Source organism: Mytilus californianus, unplaced genomic scaffold (assembly GCF_021869535.1).
Source record: "Mytilus californianus isolate M0D057914Y unplaced genomic scaffold, xbMytCali1.0.p SCAF_5, whole genome shotgun sequence".
NCBI lineage: Eukaryota > Metazoa > Mollusca > Bivalvia > Mytilida > Mytilidae > Mytilus > Mytilus californianus.
The window spans coordinates 10,233,021-10,254,744 of record NW_026262701.1 but is presented as its reverse complement, the minus strand read 5'-3'; the positions used below and the strand labels follow the sequence as shown (position 1 = coordinate 10,254,744).

Genomic DNA, 21,724 nt, shown 5'->3' with positions numbered 1-21,724 from the left:
CGAGGATGAATTACGAGGGGTTCTGGAAGTCGCATTAGTTCAATCTTTGTTTGTTACATCAGTCGTGGTACTTTTGATAGAATCCTTTGCTTCACATCGGTGAGAAAACTTACATACCATAGCAGATTGTTAGCTCTGTCACTTGCCTTACACTCATTCTAAAGTGCATAAACAGTTGGTAGCTGTTAATCGACTTTTGTGTTAGCATCCTTTTTATTATTATTATTCTTCCTACTTTCCCTTCCTCTTCTGCCGCTTTTAAATATAGAACTTGTCCAAATTAATGATTTTAGGACCAAACACTACAAAGTTCCAAGATTCTGAAATGACAAATTTGTGTTTGAATTTGTATGAATTCTGAAATTTTTTTAATCTAACAGTCTAAACATTGTCGGAATTCGTCTCACCACATTATCTACTGTTGTATGCCTTTTCAACAGTCCTTACTCTGTCTGAAAAGTCTACATACGTTTATGATGGAAAAAAGGATATGTGTTATCCATCCATGACACAGCGCTTTTATTGCTGTTCTTTTTCTCAAAGTCACAGTGAGGCCTTCAACACGGAGCTATAACAATATCACCTCATTCAAACCTTAATATGAGCCTAAGCACCGGTTTGAACGGAATTCTTTGCAAACTGCCGTTTACACCACAACTGTGAATTAGAGAACAAATCCATGGAGTAATATCAATGAAATAATCTGGCAAAGAAATCAAACACGTACTGTCATATGTAAGCCCGAAAATCACACTAAAGCGTGTAAAAATCAATACAGACATTTAGACAACATTTAGACAACCACGGGGCACATCTGGATGTATGTTAGAGTGTAATGAGTGTCTTATAAAAGAATTAGGAATAAATGAGCACTCAGATAATCTCACATATAAAAACATATCATTTTACAAGAATTAGATTTTGGCGAATCATAAGTTCTTCATGGCTTCAGTGAATATTACATTGAATAGCAAATCAAAGTACTTGCCTTGTTTGTATTGGACACCTAAGCTTCACAAAATTCCGTACAAATGACGGTACATTACCGGCTTATCTGCATGTTCTACAAAGGAATTGTCCATTATTTTGACAACAATTCACTCCGGAGTGAAAGAGGGTCTTCAGAAATAATGAAAAAACGGTTTACTCGCGTAGTGGTATTATCCATATGTGGATTCTAAAAAATCTCTAAAGAAATTCTAGATAATTTAAAATCTTAATCTTTCCCTATAATTAATTCTATCAAAACTTTTCATTTTTCAACCCTGTCTACCACCATTCCCCATGTGATATTGAAAAATCGTCTTAAAGAAATAATTCACAATGCTTTTCAATATAAAAATGGTAGCATACGCTGTAAATTTATTATTTTTGGATACCATACGGCATTATTTGTTAATAGTGAACAAAAAGGTAAAATATGCTACATGTGTCATAGATCAAACTTTTTCATTCAGTGTATGTTTACCTATTTTTTGTTTATATGTCTTTTTGATCAAGTTAAGCCATTTCAATTGCTATTTTATAGTGTGTCTTTTTAAGTTGTAATATTCCACTTCTGTTTCAGGTTAGGGTGAAGGTTGGCGCCTGTTAAAACGTTTAAACCCGCTGCATTTGTATGAACCTGCCTTAAGGCAGGAGCCTGTTGTTCAGTGTTTGTCGTTTGTTGGTGTAGTTTATAAGTGTTTTCTTTTCTCGTTTTTATAAAGATTAGACCGTTGGTTTTCCTGTATGAATTGTTTTACACTGGTCATTTTTTGGCCTTTATAGCTAGCTGTTCGGTGTGAGCCTAGGTTCGGTTTTAAAGTCCGTACTTTGACCTATAATTATTTACTTTTCACACATTGTGACTTGGATGGAGAGTTATCTCATTGGCACTCATACCACATCTTCTTATTTATATACACAAAGGAACAAGTGGTCAGTATGCTGGAGTTTCTTATTGACAACATATTTGTTGAATTTGGAGTAGACTATTTCAACAAATTGTCGGCATGCTTATTGGAACGAACTGTACGCCTCTCCTTGCCGACCTCTTTAAATGTTTGAAAGTGAAAAATTTATTGAAGCAAGGGGACCACACTATAGTCGATGTGCGTCTCATTAAACTTTTTTACACAAACTGACCTTTAATTGAGAAAATGATTTAGCACACATCAGAGAAGATTTCTCCAAACGTAGATACACCATAACTTAAAAAAACCATCAAAGCATACACCTCAAGCACGGGAAAAATGTCTGTACAAATCAAAACGAGAAATTACGTTTGAGGAGAAAATGAAGATTAAATAGATTAATGTTGTAAATCAAATAATAATAGACTGATAAATCCAGTTTATCGGTTCTGGTGCACTGGACATTAAGCAACTAACAAGGAATTAATCGGAACTGGTGCAGACTTTAAAGTCTGCAACTGAACAAGTTCGAACAAGAACATAATCATAAAGAAAGTTTTGAACCTTGTTACCACCAACCAGTACCATTAATCAATATTCAATATACAATTATATCTTTAATTACAAGAATCTACTAGCTAACACTATTCCCGGTTGTGACATTTGTACTGAGTGTTAATTTGCATGCTGGGGACTGCATAAATAGCGAGAGACGCTTTTCTGTCGACGCAGCCGGTCTGGCGTATTGAAGAGTTAATGTGATCCGTCATTTTTTGTTTGCTACCTTCATTCGTCTCTAAAGATTGATAAAATACTTTCGTATAAATTTTTACCAATATCATAATATCCTAAAACGAAGATTCTCAAATCGACATATTTTATTTTTCATATATACATAACATTCCTTGTACAACTGTTCACATTATTGCACGCATTTTCTATGTGTCTCTTTGAAATAAGAAAAAATCGTACTGATTATCAATTCTACCGTCTGAGATACTAAATACGTAATATAACGCTACTTTATTATAAAAAAAAAACATACAATAAAATTGATTTATCAACAAGCTGCTATATACACTACAATTTGAACTTTTCTTGACCTCTGTAATAATGAAAAAGAAAATAGCCATCCATTTACCCAGATATCTAGAATAGAATATCCAAATTCACCTGAGGTCAACTTCGACTGATTGAGTTGGAACCTTAGCTTAATAATTTCTAGTGTCATTTGTTTGTTTTACTCCATCTATGCAGTTGAAGGGCAAACGCCTAGACCTGAAAGATAGAGATTATTCTATCGTCACAAATAAAAACACATATGTAAATTGTTCACGCCCACAATCAGCGCAAAATTTGTTTTTTCGTCGTTGTCATTCAGAATGAATATGTAAACAATAGTTTGTGTTCAAAATGGCGGTTTTGTATGTTTATATATTTTTCATACACACAAACGCTGACACAATTGCGCGTGTTGATCATGTATATGTAAATGATTGTTTGTTTTTGGTATATTATTCAATGCCGTTATTATAATTTAAGATCTGCACGTGCTCATACATTAATGTTTGTTTTCTTCAAATGTACGTGGCTGTCCCTGCACACTTAGCAATAATCTTGCTTGTGATGTAATTGTTAATCAATAAATATAAAAATTTCATGACAATCCATCTATGAAATATTGTCTTAATATACACAATATTTATCCTTGGATAACTTCCTTTTAACAAGACAACATTTCATACTATTCATGAAATATTGTCTGTATATGAATAAAATTCCATATGGAAATTTGTCCTTCTCTGGACATTATTTCATAGATACGGGCAAAATTTCATATTACAAAGTCATGATATATATTGTCTCCGGGAGAATATTTCATAGGACTTTTTCTTGAGTAATTCTTTAATAAAAATACAGAAATATGTAAATGGAATGTATTTTGAAGTAGTAACAACTAATTATTTACTAAAAGGGAACCATTATATGTCCCTATTTCATAATACAGTCTTCGGGGACACTATTTCATCGAACAATATTTTGCTTTACAGAAACACCAAATAAAAAAGGAATGGTGCTTTGAAACACCCAAGATATATGTTTATGACTAAGCATTTTTTTTGCAATGAAATGTAGGGTTAACTTCCTACAACTGTCAAATTCAAAGGACTATTTTTTTCGACCTTATTTTATGAAACCGGATTAGACGTACTGTGATTTGGTGGCATTTCACCTTAATGCGGATATTTTTACTATAGATGAAACTAGGTTTATTCTATTTCATTTTTAAAAATGTATATTTTAATACATCAGACAATGTTTTAGCATTTAAGTACATGTCTATAATCACTTCAAATTCAGCATTGGCTATTTAGAATTTCAAAGAAAGTGTCTTTTTCTTTATTCAATATTGAAACGCATAGCTTTTGTCTTTATATTTATAAGTGTAATAAAATGAAGGTAACTTTTCATTCAATAGACACATTTATTACACGTGTGTAGTTTAGTTTTGAATACTGTTCACTACATTTTTCACTGTGAGTTCACTGTTTTACCTGATAAGGAATAAATGTTACCTATTGCTATGAAAACAAGACAAAATAGAAATGCTGTGCTCTTCATTTTGAAAATATACCTGAAATATAAAATATGTTAAAGTATTGAGCATCGTAACTAAGCTCATCATACTACAAGGCTTATAATTAGTACGCAAGACGCTTGTTTCCTCTTAAGACTCATCAGTGGCGCTCAAATTTACGCAGTTGAACGGCAAAATTAATTACGAAATTTCAGAAAATTAAAAACCGACAATCTCTGACTGGGGAAAAAAACCTAAGTGCACACAACACCGAATGTACAAGTTATGCTCCCGATCTTTAATCGGGATTAATAAAAACTAAACTAATTTTCATTCACCTGCTAATCCTCTACGAACAAAATTCAATGTGTTAAACAAAAAGACAAAAAGACAAAATGCATCAAACCAAAACCAAAACCAAAACAAAATAAAATAAACGGATATGGTGATAAAGTATACAAAACTACATCGAATGACACAGTCGAACTTCTACGAAAAAGAACGGGTCTTTCAGGGATTTTGTACCCCGAAAATAGATTATCTAAGCTGTATTTTGCAAAACCTTTCCGAATTTTGGATCCTAAATGCTCTTTGACTTTTTAACTTTTATGATTCGAGCGTGGCTGATGAGTCTTTATAAGGTACAAAATGTTAATCCTGGTATCTATGATGCGTTTACTTTCAATGCCATCTTTCAAACTCAGAGTGGCCGGTATGTTTAAAAAAAAATCGGCAAAGATACAAGTCTAATAAGTTTGTACGCCAAACGCATGTTTCGTCTACTCAAGACTCATCATTGATACGTCAATATAAACTATGACACAACAAATTAAGGCAGTTGAAGAGCATTTTGAATTCGAAAATTCAAAATCGTTTGCCAAACTGGTTTAGGCTATAGATGCCTGGGGGAGAACATTTTTATCATTTCTATTGATTTTAAAGTTTACATAGTATAATTGGGATGACAGGGATACATTATTGTCTAAACTGTCGTCTGAGGTGGCTGAACAAAAAAAATATCTTGAGTGTTAAAAACAAACACAAAAACAGACACGGCCATTTCTTCTCACAAGAAGAATTTTAAATATCAAATTAATTTAGGCGTTTCAATAGTAACAAAATTAATAGGTATAACACGATTTTGCGCGAAGGAAAAACCGGTAGTGCCAATTATCCTTGTATTTACTTCACTAAGAATAACTAAACAAATTTTATTTTAACTTACTGGAATTTTGATATTTATAGCATACTGAAAATCAGATTTTTAATAAATAGTTTTACTTATATCCTTCATGTCAAAATCTTATTCACCGAAACGTTTTGCCGTGGGAGACAATATTTAACATTTGCATGTCTTTTGTAAATTGTTTCATTGAAAAGCAAGCATCATTAAACAAAATATATTACGTTGTATTTGAAAGGCAATGCAATAATAATGGTTTGTTAAGAATGCATTCCTTATAAAACATCATTTGGATAAGTACTAAATGTTTGCTTTTATTTGTAGAATGATGTAGTCAGTCCTTACTGAACGCATCAGCAGTTCTTCTTGTAATTTATGACTAGTTTTAAGTTTTTTTTAAGTATATGTTGTAGTGTTTCGAAAATAAAAATATAATTGGAGCAATTGGATTTCCTCCCAACAAATACATAATACAAAACAGAAATAACATCTGCAATAAATGACAAGCAGTCAGTATTATCCTTTAATTTTAGGTTTCGATATAAATATGATGGTTTCTGTCCCTATAACAAAAAATGTATAACTCAAATGACTATGTTCATTGCATTAATCACTTTGTATTTGAAATCAAATTGACCGCAAATACATTTTAGTCTTATTTATATCTAGACCTATAATTAGACATTGATAGTCAGGGATTATTGAAAAAATAAATTGAAACACAATAGAGTTTTCATTCATCCGTTTCTGAACTTTGATTTCTTTGCATCAATATTTTCGCACCATCTGTATATGAGGTATAAAATTAACAGGTGATATGGTGTATTTCCTATCAGGATACACTTCATCAAGGGTTCCCGCTTCATGGAAGCTAATGTACCATGCAAGGGTTTTAAATGATATAGTTGCTACAGATGTGAACATTTTGTCCATATGGTATTGCAACACTACTTAGCTGACAGAAAATATAATGGTTCCGGGAATATTTTGTGAACAAAACTGTTCTTTAAATGTTCAACAATATTCGAAACATTCCAAGGTAGTATTGACCTTATCCACATTTTAAACAACTTATTTGGATGACTGATTCATAGAGATTTTTACCTTTCTAATTTGTTTTAATTTTCAACTGTTTTGATTAAAATGCAATTGCTGAGTCTTATGTAATATAAACGTGCGTATTACATATGTAGCATGCACGCGCGTATTACATTCTTATTTATATGTCTGGTGTTTTGCATTTGGTGACTAATCCATTCATCTTTTCAAAGGAATATGGACGCAATACTGATTTGGTTAACCGTTATGGGATATAAATGAGGACCAATGGTACGTTTAAAATATTTTTAGCCAAAGATTTCCTTCTTTTGAACGTTTTTTTACTCGACGAATGCGACTTATCAATGTTTTTTTTTTTTGTTTTTTTTTTTGATTTGTCAAACAATATGACGGATTCCACTTATGTAATAGGAACTTTATGTCTGTGTAAACATAAAGTGATATTTTAATAATAAAAAGATAAGAAACGATGTGTTAAAGAATAGCTGATTTTGATATTTACCAATGTTCAAATCTCATAAAACCCCGGTAATTAAAGTTAAATCTAGATCAAAGAATATGCTTACATTCGCTTCATTTACACTTTGGTGGATAGTTGTCTCATTAGCAATCATACCACATCTCCTTATTCGTATAATGTAATTGAACTTGTCTGAATCAAAAAGTAAATGTTGGGCAATTTTTATATGAATTTATCTGACAGCAAAGTTTGTCTAAAAGTGCTTCAATCTTTACTAAAATATAATTTCGTATGAGGTTTTAACAGTCTTTAATGTAAATTATTTGATCAAATTATAGATAACTATATATGATCAATCACTTCTATTATAAAATTTGTTTGGTAATTATAAGGACATTCTTAAACAAAACAAAAATTATATTGGATGAAATATATTTATGTATATGATGTTCATCAATATTAACAAAACAAATGTAAATTTTCAATAATGTCTTATATTCAGAAGATAATCATGTTAATTTACGCCAAAATGGGTCCCTCAACCCTCTTCATGCTGTAAAGCCAAATGTGTTTGCGTAGAAAAAAAAAGAATAAACAGTGAATACATTATCAATACAAAATTTCACGAAAGTATATTTATGTTATCATATTTTGTTTGTAATAATGTACCGCAAAAAAGGCAATTGAATACAATGACAAAATGCCTATGTGAATATCTGCTAATGAAAATGAGACGATAGTGAAGAGGCTTACAGACCCATTTCTTAAAACATTAGTAGAAAGACTCAATATTATTGGACTTTTTGTAACAGGCCTGATTATATACAGTCGACTTCCGTTATCTCAAAGTCAGCTGGACAAGAGAAATATTTCGAGGTACATAGTATTTCGACTCAAACGAATACCGGAAGTGTGACAAACCAAGATTTAACTCTCCCTTAGCTTGGAAAGGCTAATATAAATCCAGAGGAACATTGGTAGGGGATCGATATTCTGGTCTAGATCAATTTATCTGTATGTAATTATTATATTACAATTATCTTTTGTTTTTGTCTCTTTGCAATTTCGTGGTACGGTAACAAGTGTTTTAGTCGAGCAAAAAAATTTCCAATCGATCTTAGTCTGATTTTTAAGTTGACAAATTGTTCATTTTCGTTTACAAGAGATTTGAGAAAATTTAGATTATTTTTTATTTTGTTTTATTATGATTTTTTAGGCATTAGAAATACAAAACGCCCATTGAGTAGTTTGGAACACTTAGTCCTTACTTTATGCACACCAAATTTCATTGATGTTTGAGTACGGTTAATTGATTATAAAACATTTCAACTAATTTTTTATAATCTGTAACAATGTGTCCCTTATTATTTATTATAATTATCAAAGATAATCTTAGGTAAACACTTGTGGTAAAAGAAATGTCATAAATCAGTGGTAAATGACCAGCAATTAATTCACAGGTGTATTGTCAGGGTAACGGGTCAATCCATTTACATTTCTGGGGTCGTGTTTGATATAATTGTATTAATTCATGATAGAAAATTCTATTTAAATGATTTTGTTAACCTAAAGACCATAAATTAACAGTGTAAACAACATATCCTTATTTTTTGTACTTTGTTGAAACTATTTTTTTTTGGGAGGGAAGGGATCCGGGCGAATCCAGAAATTGTTCAGGGAAGCAGGACACCACAACGAACTTTCACAGCTTTTAAATTCAATAGATAAACATATGATACCAGATACATCGCAGAGTTCACTTCAATCTGATGCATTTTTTTTTATCTCTTTAACCTGTACTTCCACGTATCACTTTTATTTTACGTTATATACTGCACAAAATTAAACCTATTGGACGTCCTGCAGTGGTGACTTATTTCAAAACGATTAATCAAATCAACTGCTGGGTATAAAAGTATTTGTAATGATATAATTTTTCTCAGCATTATTACAACTTAATGTATGATATAATTGCTGAGTTAATCGAGAAAGGATTTGTCACAGAACCTTATTTACAGGCAATTTATATATGTAATAAAAACCAAAAGCATTTATCTCAATACATATTAAAGTACGCTAAGCCAAGAGCGAATAAGTTTCCTAAAACTAGTATTTGACAGACGTTGAACATTTTGAAATGCAATTCTTTAATTTATATTTCAACGGTGAAGTTTAAGCTTGCCACCATCAATGTCCATGTTACTCTTAACAATTGTGAACGTTATTACGAATGGGACAGAAGTAAGTTTATAAATTGTAGTGAAAGATATGATTGAATACTAGATATAATGTACTAAGCAAATTGTGTTGAATAGGTAACCTAACTTCTTAATTACAGAGGATTGCAAATGTAAAAAAAATACGAACGCACGGAGAGAAAAGTTTTCCAAACAGTGCAAACTAAACCTATTGCTTTGTCTAATATTTACTTTCCTGTCTTTTGAACAATTTGAAATATGAATATTACGAAGTTAAAATTTCTTAGTTCTAGTATTCTCCAGGTTCAAGATATGGTTTAATCATTCAGATTTACCTAATTACGTATATTTTCCTTTGTGCATTCTTGTAAGTATCGAAATTGAAACTGAAAAACTTAGAGATATTGTCTAATTTCTAGATCCTGTCATTAATATTAAGAGATGAACAACAGCCTTATCAAACAAGAAAATTCGTCATACATGTACGATGTCTCAAACAATGGTGTCGATGTTATTTTTAAGAAGGTTGTTGCCTATTATACCACCACTTTTTTGAAGCAGCTGTTATATAGTGATGGCAGCGTCTGTCCGTCCGCTACTGCTTTTGAACTGTTTGACAGAAATGTTGAAACCATCACAGAATCTCACTCACATGATGTACTTTTACACTTCGTATTCAACTTCTTCATTCTAACAATCTTTTCGGTTTACATTGCCATGATAAGTACTGTGTCTTAGTTACTAACAGCAATTATACATACGTAGCCTATTTTTCTGTATTTAGACAAGAACCAAGTGTGTATTTAGTTGACCTGATCGGCTTTCGATAAAATGATCGCAATATCTTCACCTTTATTGAAATTGTGCACCGCATATTTTTTTTTTACCGAATTATGCTGGAGAGTTTCATTTATCAATAAAACGGTCTTTGCAAGGAGATAAGAGGTATCACAATAAATCACAATTATCGAGTATTATACGCGCTCGAAAGTTGTAAACTTATCCCTTTTGTTAAATGATAATTGCAGTGTCAAGAAAATAAAGTTTTTCATTCATCAAAAAAATCCTTAATTCTAAAGATTTCACCGTATAAGAGACAAAAACATTGTTCTTATCAGCCTTCTTCCTTTGAGTATTGGCATAGTATATACAAGTACAGGTAAGGTAGCATAATACAATAGAATTCTCATCTTGGTTTTCTCTAACGAAAACAAAATAAAATGGTATTCGAATTTGATTACAATAGAAATATTCTAGATTTATCGTGGGTTTTTCGGACAAAAAAACGTTCTGAAGGAAATTCGTTAGGAATGGATGGAAACATTACCGACTATGAAGATCAACATAAACAACAAATTTAAAGTGAGGATTTTATAGTGCCTCGTCCTCTTGAAACAAATGATTGATTGATTGATTGATTGGTGTTTAACGCCATTTTCACCACTATTGCGCTATTGCGTGGCGGTCAGTCTTTATTGGTGGAGGAAGCCGGAATGCATGGAGAGAACCACCGACCTTCGGTAGGAAAACTACCAATCCTAGTCGAGCGCACCTAACACGTACGGGATTCGAGCTCAGTGTTGACAGGCTTGTAATACAGTGGTCGAACTACTAAGACCAATCGGCCACTGAGGCCCGTTGTGAATTGGTGTCTAACAACGTAAAAAGCAATATACCATGATGCGCCGCGTTTCAAAAACTTGAGGTTTTATGTACGTTTAAGAACCTTTTTTCTGATGCAACAAGACATAAAACCATTCAGAATGTATCAATTGTTTTTTTCTGTTTGTTTTTTGTTGATTCTGATTGCTTTCTGTTTTTATAAGATTTTTTTTCTACTTTAAGCAACAATTATTCAGTCATCCAACCGTTATTAGGTGTTCAATGTTATTTTCTTAAAACTAATTTATTTAACATTTCTATTTCAGCACTAAGTGAGATGGAATAATATATTTTATATATATTAAAAAATCAAAGAATAAAATAAAGTTTCAATTATGATTGTTGAATATTATTTTATATATTATATATAATATGTTTTTTCTGTTGCTCACCTCAAGTGAGGGAGACCGTTGGTTCTAGCCCTGGCCTGGTCAAACCAATGACTTGAACATTTGTATTTGCTACTTTTTCACTAAGAACGTGGCAAATAGGAGTAAGAGCAAATACTGGTCGGTTCGGAGTCAGGATTTGTCTGGTAAGGATGGCAGTGTTTATATTTAAATGACATTATATTGTTCTCTCCATGAATATGCATTTAATTTTCTACTGGACGTTACACAGACATCCATCATGGTCATCTGTTTTCATGTTGTTTTTTTTTCTCAGTTTTATGCAATTCTAATTTATAATTTAAACGTTAATATAAGAACGTTTTATTATATTTTGATGCTTTTTGTGTCAAATTTACCATACTGTCAATTTTGTAAATTTGTGATTTTTCTCTGTTTTAAGAACAAAATGCATCTTACTTCTTTGTTATAAATGATTAAAACAATACATATCTAAGAAATTTGAAAAGAAAAAAGTGATAAGAGATGTACATGTTTCTGGTTAAATCATTTCTTGTAACCCCCACCTATTTTCTCAAAATTTTGGCAGAATGACTGATTTGATTGGTAATAAAATTTGAAATATGGAATACTCAAAAACTACTCATTGTAAATACACAATTTGTTTACAGAGTTTAGTTTGATTATAACATTTGTTAAATTCATTGATATTTTCCACTTGGATCAATTTTTTTGGAAATAATTTCAGAACGAGATTTCAACGAGACTGAAAAGTCAGAAGAATGCATCCTTAATGTCTTACTTCCTTTGTTGTGTAGTGTGTTTGTATCATAACGTTACCAGTAACAACGTTAACATTGTTATGTTGTACTATAGATGTTTATCATGAGTATCTTCCATGAGCAGTGAAACCAGTAGGAATAATGTTAACGACTTGTGATACAACGATATATATTATGTATTTTCTTCTTTTTTAATTTTCTATATTTTGTACTTGTACGGTTTTATTGAAATCTTTACTTAACTGTTTATATCGAAGTACTAAACAATTAACCAACAAGCAAATCATTATATGTAACGAATCGTCTAGAAAAGGCGATACTGAGCAGAAAATTTAGTTTTCTCAACTGAATTGTTTCATGTTTTATAGCCGACTATACGGCATGGGGTTTTCTCACTGTTGAAGGCCGTACGGCTGCCTATGATTTCTAACATCCACTTCATTTGAACTTTAGTGGGTAGTTGTCTCATTGCAATCATACCACATATTTATAATACTAGTTGTTTATTTTAAAGTAAAAAAACTCCGTAATACGATTTAATAAATATTGATTTAATCCTTGATATTGCACCTCTTTAACAAAACAAAACTCAATACTCTAATAAAACGTGGTTTTGTATCTATAAATGTATATCTAATATTGTCAAAATGCCGTGGTTTTTATGAATATTTACAGAATAATAGAAGAGCACCTCTATCAAACTACTAGTATTTCCTGTTGATGCCGTTTGATTGAAGTACATTTCGTTCTTTTATCCAGAAGCTTTCCAGAACCTCTCGCTGGGCATTACACCAGTGAATGTTTCATAATTTTGTTCAGTCGTTGGAAAGCTATACAAAATCAACTTTTATCTCTCATTCCACCAAAAATCAAATAAATTTGTCTTCATTCACCTTGAAGGGGTAACAATTGCAATAAACAAGTTCCAGAATTATTTAATTTGAAAAAATTTTGTTTACAGTCCTTTTAAATTCTCACTGCTGCCAAAACTACCCTTCCGACAAGATTATTATTGTAAAACAAAATGGCAGAATCCTGCTTAGCTTATTTCTTTGGATCAAAACTGAAGACTACTATTTAATTCAAATTCGGAATGTTTATAGGAAGACAATAATTCTGATGACTGTTGTGCTGTAAAATTTGGTTTCTAATTACATATCTATTCATATGTTTGACAAAGAAAGAACTTTTAATTACGAGGGATTTATAAGATTTGGACATCGGTAACCTACTTTGTACTGTATTCTTACTTTAAACATATCATGTCATATTTGTTTTAATGTTTGGTTATAATTGTCATATCTGTTGCAATAGAAAAGTAATGGCATTTTCAATTTGTTTTCGACTTATGAGTTTGAATATCACTTTGGTATCTTTTTCATGTTCCTCAATTTTTAGTATTTTGCTTTGTGTTTCATGGAATGTTGTTTGTCTTATCACAATGTTTTACGTCTTTCTTCGACTTATAAGTTTAGTTGCCCCCTTGGTATATCCTGCTATTTGAAGTGCTATTTACCTTCCAGTGTTTTGAAGAAACTTAATGTTTAGGATGCTACCAAAACTATAAGGTTTGCGTCATATCTTGATCTTTTCTTCGATATTGACGCAGATTGAATACTTTAAAGTAGAATACAGTACTAATGGGATGGTTTTAAATTTCCAATTCTCATCTTCCCATTTCTCAGCTGTAACATATATATATAGAATCCCAGATCAAAAGTATGGAAACTCACAATTATTATAAGTCATCTTGGTATTCTAGTTTTGGATTTATTTGAAGATTTATTGATGTTCGTATAAACAATTTTGATGTTGTAAAGGTTAAAAATATTTTACTAGATATGGGATTTATTGGACAAAATACTATACATGATAATGCAAATGTTTAAAAAGGAAAATTGGGTACTTATCTTAAATTAAAAAAAAATCTTCAAAAGGGAATCATATTATTGTCAAGTTAAGAAAATTCTGTATTAAAAAAGACAACTTCAATTTAGAATAAATGCTGATCAGTTAGATATTGAGAAAGGTCGATATAAACAGTCAAGGGCGTTACTTAAAGAGGTAATTTTTTAGTTCCTTAATATATAGGTAATTTTTGTTTTTAAAAATTATAAAATTACTTAATAGAGTTATTTTAAATTTCAAAAGAAGCATGGACTAAATGTAGTTTTCATGAATTTTTACATTATTTTATCTCATAAAGTTAAGAATTTATTAGATTTGAGAGGAGTATAGAGATAAAGGGTAACTTTAAAAATAATGACAAAAATATTACTTGAATAAGTTATGTTATACATCTTTGAAAGAATTAATAATAACACTTATCTAAGGAACATATGTAATTGTTTTGGGTTACAAATTATTAATAACTTCAAGTCTTAATTAATTCACAAGTTTCTATCTATTTATATCTGTCTACCTTCAAGATTTTCAAGGAAAATGATATTTTAATAATCCCAAGAGACCAATCTTTGACCCAGAAGCGTTGATATGAAAGACAAGTGTTTCAGAGGAATTGGTTTTTATATTCCATGGGAAAAATAACCAGGTGACTGTGAAAATTTGTTATATTTAGTAAAATCTGTATAATTGGACACCTATAAAAATAATATTTAAGTTATTTATATAAGTAATATCTAAAATAGCCTTGTTTTCAACATTACTTGTATAGGTAATTTAAAAGTCACTTGTATAAGTAATGCCCCTGACTGATAAAAGAATCGATAATTATAGAAGATTTTGTAGGAAATGTAAAAATATGCTTGTTGAAGACGAATTTCATTTTTGATAACATTTATTGCATATGAAAGGAAAAGGAATTTTATTCTTGAGGAAGCATATATTGAATGTAAACAATTTTCCAATAAACTGACTTTTCCCCAAATAACCAGTCGGTCGGTGTTTTGTTATACCGAAAGGACAAACAAACAATATCTAAGTCTCTAGACTGAATGAAATGTTTTAAAAAATATTGTCGATATTGATTTGTAAGCCTAATTGTTTCCGTCTGACATGCAAATTTCCCCCATGAACTTACCGAGTAAGGAATTAAGAACAGTTGGTTCCACACAAATCGCCCTGACTGATCCATGATCCTGTCGTCTGATGTGACTTGTTGTGTGTTTGAACGACTCGGGAATCGACGTTAATAATTGAAATGAAGTCTGATAACCCCGAAAGAATTCTTAAAAATCTATTAGCCAATCCCGTAGCTTCAGTTTAAATTCTGCGAAATATATTGACGTTTGCAGTCAACAAGTTTCATTGAGGTCAAATAGTTGCAAACTATTGACCGGTCAAATAGATCAACCCATGCAATTTGAAAAATAGTGAACACATTGTGTACCTATTGTATATAGAAAATTATAACTGAGGTATAATAAAGTCGGCTATAAAAAGGCCTCGACATGAAAAATATGAAACAATTGAGAAAACAAACGGCCTTATTTTTAACAAAACAATTTACGAAAAACATATATGACAGACATGAACCAACGACAATCACTGAACTACAGACTCTTGAATTGTGACAGGCACTTCAATAATGTGGAGGGGTTACACATGTTGGTGAGCGCTAACCTGGGACAGTGGTGTTACAGCACAACATACGAACAAACTATAAAAATCAGCTGAAAATGGCTTAACTCATCAGCTCGATAAAATGCAGAAAAACATCTAACAAAAACACAGAACGGACGTGGCAGGGTATTTATACATCCCTTACAACAACAAAGACACAAAGTACAGATCTGAGAGTACTCGCAGTTACTGACTGTCAGATCTGTACTTTGTGTCTTTGTTGTTGTTAGGGATGCATAAATACCCTGCCACAATATCTAAATGATGAGCATTCATTCTAAATTGAATTAGTCTTTTTCAATACAGAATTTTCTTAACTTGACATTAATATGATTCCCCATTGAAGATTTTTTTTAAATTTAAGATAAGTACCCAATTTTCCTTTTGAAACATTTATATATCATCTTTAGTATTTGTTCCAGTAAATCCAATATCTAGTAAAATATTGTTAACCTTTACAACGTCAAAATTGTTTATACGAACATCAATAAATCTTCAAATAAATACAATACTAGAATACCAAGATGACTTATAATAATTGTGAGTTTCCATACTTATGATCTGGGATTCTATATATATATGTTACAGCTGAGAATGGAAAGATGACAATTGGAAAGTTAAAACCATCCCTACTATATTTTACTTTAAAGTTTTCAATCTGCGTCAATATCGAGGAAAAGATCAAGATATGACGCAAACCTTCTAGTTTCGGTAGCATCCTAAACATTAAGTTTCTTCAAAACACTGGAAGGTAAATAGCACTTCAAATAGCAGGATATACCAAGGGGGCAACTAAACTTATAAGTCGAAGAAAGACGTAAAACATTGTGATAAGACAAACAACATTCCATGAAACACAAAGCAAAATACTAAAAATTGAGGAACATGAAAAAGATACCAAAGTGATATTCAAACTCATAAGTCGAAAACAAATTGAAAATGCCATTACTTTTCTATTGCTACAGATATGACTTATGACCAAACATTAAAACAAATATGAGTGATATGTTTCAAGTAAGAATACAGGTTACCGATGACCAAATCTTATAAATCCCCCGTGATTAAAAGTTCTTTCTTTGTCATACATATGAATAGATATTTAATTAGAAACCAAATTTTAAAGCACAACAGTCATCAGAATTATTGTCTTCCTATAAACATTCCGAATTTGAATTAAAATAGCAGTCTTCAGTTTTGATCCAAAGAAATAAGCTAAGCATGATTCTGCCAATGATTGTATTAAAGGTGTACATGTATTTCCGGCTTGGTTTATCTGATTTTGACCTCATTTCTTGGATCATAAATGTTAGTGTGATACTTGTAGTAAAACTTTATATTGAGGACTATCAACATAAAATCAATGGTCAGTATATAGGCATAGGGATAGTGATATGGCGGCGTCGTCGGCGTTAACCAACTTCTTAAAAGCTTAATATTTCAGAAGGTAGAATACCTGGATGCTTCATACTTTGTATATAGATACCCTATGATATAAAATTTCCGCCTGTCATATGTCCATTGTCCTTGACCTCATTTCTATGGTTCAGTGACTACTTGAAAAAAAAGTTACGATTTTTTGTAATGTTAATTTCTCTCTTATTATGAGCAATAGGATAACTATATTTGGTATGTGCGTAACTTGCAAGGTCCTCATGCCTGTCAGACAGTTTTCACTTGACCTCGACTACATTTCATGGATCAGTGAACAAGGTTAAGTTTTCGTGGTCAAGTCCATATCACAGATGTTATAAACAATAGGTCTACTATATTTAGTGTATGTTATGATTGTAAGTTGTACATGTCCAACTTGCTGGTGTCGTCGGCCTTGACCTCATTTTCATGGTCCAGTGTTTAAAGTTATTTTTTTGTGTTTTGGTCTGTTTTTCTAATACTGTATGCAATAGGTCAACTATATTTGGTGTACGGAAATATTTTACGGTGTACATGTCAGTCTGCCAGGTTTTTCTTGACCTTGACCTCATTTTCATGGTTTATTGCTCAATGTTAAGTTTTTTTGTATTGATCTGTTTTTCTAATACTTTATGCCTAAAATCAACTGTATTTGGTGTATGGAAATATTTTACGATGTACATGTCAGTCTGGCAGGTTTTATTTGACCGTGACCTTATTTTCATGGTTCATTGCTCATTTTAAGTTTTTATGTTTTGGTCTTTTTTTTCTTTAACTTTAAGCAATAGGTCAACTAAATTCATGATATTTGGTGTATGGGATGATTGTAAGGTGTATATGTCTGTCTGGCAGGTATCATCTGACCTTCACCTCATTTCCATGATTCAGTGGTCAATGTTCAGTTTTCCTGGCTAACTTTGTTTCCTAGATACTATAAGCAATAAGTCAACTATATTTGATGCATGGAATGATTTTAAGGTGTACATGTCTGTCTGACAGGGTTCATCTGACCTTGACCTCATTTTCATGGTTCATTTGTCAATAGAAAATATCCATGGTTTGGTCTGTTTCTTCATACTATAAGCAATAGGTCATCTGTATTCGGTGTATGGAATGATTGTATTATAGATGTACATGTATTTCCGGCTTGGTTTATCTGACCTTGACCTCATTTTCTTGAATCATAAATGTTAGTGTGATACTTGTAGTAAAACTTTATATTTAGGACTTTCAATACAAAATCAATGGTCAGTATAGTAGGCGAGACATTTCAGCGTGTGTACTCTTGTTTCATTTCAGCTCAGTGTGTCATTTTAGTAAAAAGCAGGGTTCATATCCATATTAACATATTTTGTCCTGATATGCATGTAATATTTGCAACAGGACATTAAACACGAACTCATTATCATCATTCAGCTGAAAAACAATACTTAAATTTAAATAATATTTTTTTTTCATTAATGGTTATGCTTTCTTACAAACAAATGTTACAACATTGTATTTAATATATTGTCTGATACTTGTTGTATGACATTGTATTTAATATATTGTCTGATACTTGTAGTATGAAATGGTAGCAGAAGTAAATTACTAGTATTTGCGAATTGATAAATGATAATTACTTTATTGATAAACTTCTTTGGTGTCTATCAGTTAGATATAACAGACCAATATTTATTGAATACAGATTTTCCTTTAGAATCTACAAAAGTATATGAAAGGTACTTTAGTTCAGTTTTGGCCTGGCAGTTTAGACAGTGTGGTCAGGGTTATTCCTGGAAGATTAAGCAGTGTGGTCAGGGTTATCTATTTTCTGGCAAATATTAGTCAATCAATCAAAGTATTATTTTTTTCTGTCAGAGAAACGGGATAAAAATTAAAAATATTGACTAAGTAATTCATGCTGGAAAATTTATGAAATTTTTATAACAATGCACATTGAATCAAGGCCAAATGTTGCTAATAACATAAATGGAGAAGTTGTATCACTTTATAAAGATACATTAAAGGCTGAACGCTACCAGAAAAAAACCCAGGATTTATATTACTTTTACACCTAAGAAAGAAGAGACTCATAAGAGACCAGCTGGTGATCAAATTAGGACTGATGAATCTTAAGCAAAACTCAAAAGGTGACATAACAATTTTATCATATTGTTCATTTTTGTAATAAAATATTTGAATGTCTGATACGTTCGTCTAGCATTAATATTAAATGTTATTTCTTCAATTTCTCATCCCTCCTAAAACCCTTTCCATGGGAAGACATTGTTTTTGTAGTGTCATTTCTAAAATTACAAACATTTATTATACCGTATACAATTATACACATCAAAGGTTTATGCCAGTCGTTTTATTTGTTTAGGCATCAATTAATGTCTATTTCATTCAATAGCAAGAAAAATATAGTTTTGAAGTAGTGAATCTTTAACTAATTTTATTTAAAACCTACATTTTAAGATTAAGGTTGTTGTCTTTTCTCATACTTCATTTCTCTGATACCTTCTTCCATGGCCCTTTTCACTAAATAACAAGGTTCACAGCTTACTATAAACTGGACAAAAAATATTAGTCAACTGTGTAACAGGTATGAAGATAGGACTTGTAGGTATATTAAACAAGTCTAGAATGTCTTGGCTAAGTCTGAAATACGAAGGTTATCTTTTAGAAAGTGTTTTTTTTTATCCCCCCCCCCCTGCTTGACTAGAGTCAGGATTAAATAACAACCTTATGTCTGTCTGTCCTTCACACTTAAGGTGCCAATCCTCTCCTCTAGTTTGTCTCTGTCAACCAACAAAAATGGCTGAAAATAAAACATGAAGGTAAATGGAAGTAATTGCCATATATCTTGAAGACCATAATATATGGAAAAAATCTTTAAGCAAACATGCTGAAAATGTCAAATATACCAGTCCACTGCTTCCCAAATTATTCGAACACCCCTTTTAAGAATAATCACTATTACTTTGACTTTTTGACCATTTTTCTATCGTGTGTAAAAAATATGAATGGATGAACAGAAGCTTGTTATGTACAATAACAATTGAAATACATGATCTTCGTAATGATGAAACCATTAATTGACCCCTCATAGTTCAAGATAACGGGTTAACACATAGTTGTTATATCTTATTCTGATAAGCTTTAATCTTCTCCAAAACATGATCTTCATAAATACCATTATAAAGGAACCATCATTTGACTGCTTGGCATCTTGCAAAGTTTTTTAATTTCAACTTTAGGTATGTTTATAATTTTTATCGCTCAATAAAAGAGATGCAACAGCTACCCAAGTGATATTCAAACTGATCAGTCAAACACAAACTGACAACTCCGTTGCAAAAAAGGCGAAAAGACAAACAACATTACACAAAACACAACATAAAGCAACATGAACTCCACCTAAACCGGGGGGATTTCAGGTGCTCTGGGAGGGTAAGCAGATCCTGCTCCACATGTGTCACCCGTCATTTCTCAATGATACGACAGAAAATAGAAGGTTTGCTTTATGTTTAGATATCTTGAAATAGACACATACGGCCGGCTTCAACCTAGTATATGAGACAAAATGTGACAGTTTCAGTTTTCCTGTTAACAACTTCATATTTCTCAGTAGCAACATCTCCTTTGACCAGCATATGATATTATCATATCTTAATTCACACCACACAATACGAACTGCTAATTAACATTATACGGACCTTCTCAACATGGGTGTGCTCCCTACGAAGAATAATCCTCCAGCTGGATTTGAGGAAGAACGGTTGAAATTAACATTACACAAGTTTCAACTGCATCCAACTCCATTTGAATGACTGAAAAGACAGGTCTTTGTCTCAACTCTCGAGAGAAATTATTTCCTTGTCATATCCTAAAATACCATGACTGGTGACGTTGCATAGCAGGAGGCGCTTGCCTTGTCGAGTGTTAGTGGTGTTGGTAAGAGTTCATGCTACAATCAATCAATCAATCACTCATGTCAAAGTGAAAGAGGATACACTTGCCCTTCCGGAGCACATGGGTGCACCTGTAGTGTTATATTTTGTGGGACTCGTGTTGGTTTTGCTTTAGTATCCTTTGTAGTTTTTTTATGTTATAAGTATCAATATTTCAGGATTGTTTCTTTCTGACATTATCTTATAAATCCTTCATGATAGGTATGTTCCAATTATGGTAACGACAATCACGTCGTCTTTCCCAGACCTAACGAATTCAACTTATCACTGGGTTTGTACTAACATTAGCAGCACGACGGGTGCCACATGTGAAGCAAGAACTGTTACCCTTCTGGAGCAGATGAGGTCACCCAAAATTTTTGTTGAGTTCGTTATGCTCAGCTTTTAGTTTTCTATGTTGTGTGTTGTGTACTGTTGATTTTTGTCGTTTGTCGATTTTTTTGCCTTTACATTGGCAGTATGTTTTCGACTTACGAGTTTGAATATCTCTCTGGTATGGTATCTTTTCCTTTTCTTTTTCGTGTTGCTCAATATTCAGTATTTTGTATTTTTTTTTTTTTTTATGGAACGGTGGTATTTACAATGTTGTTCGTTAATAATAAGTCATAA

General features: G+C 31.7%; 1 long non-coding RNA gene across 1 annotated transcript; it reads left to right on the top strand.

The window, feature by feature from the left end:
• The first annotated feature begins 9,346 nt into the window (after nt 1-9,346).
• Nucleotides 9,347-11,375, top strand: LOC127703302 (uncharacterized). The gene is made up of 2 exons (XR_007982901.1): nt 9,347-9,416; nt 11,302-11,375. It is a non-coding gene; the product is annotated as an uncharacterized LOC127703302 (long non-coding RNA).
• Nucleotides 11,376-21,724: the final 10,349 nt, after the last annotated feature.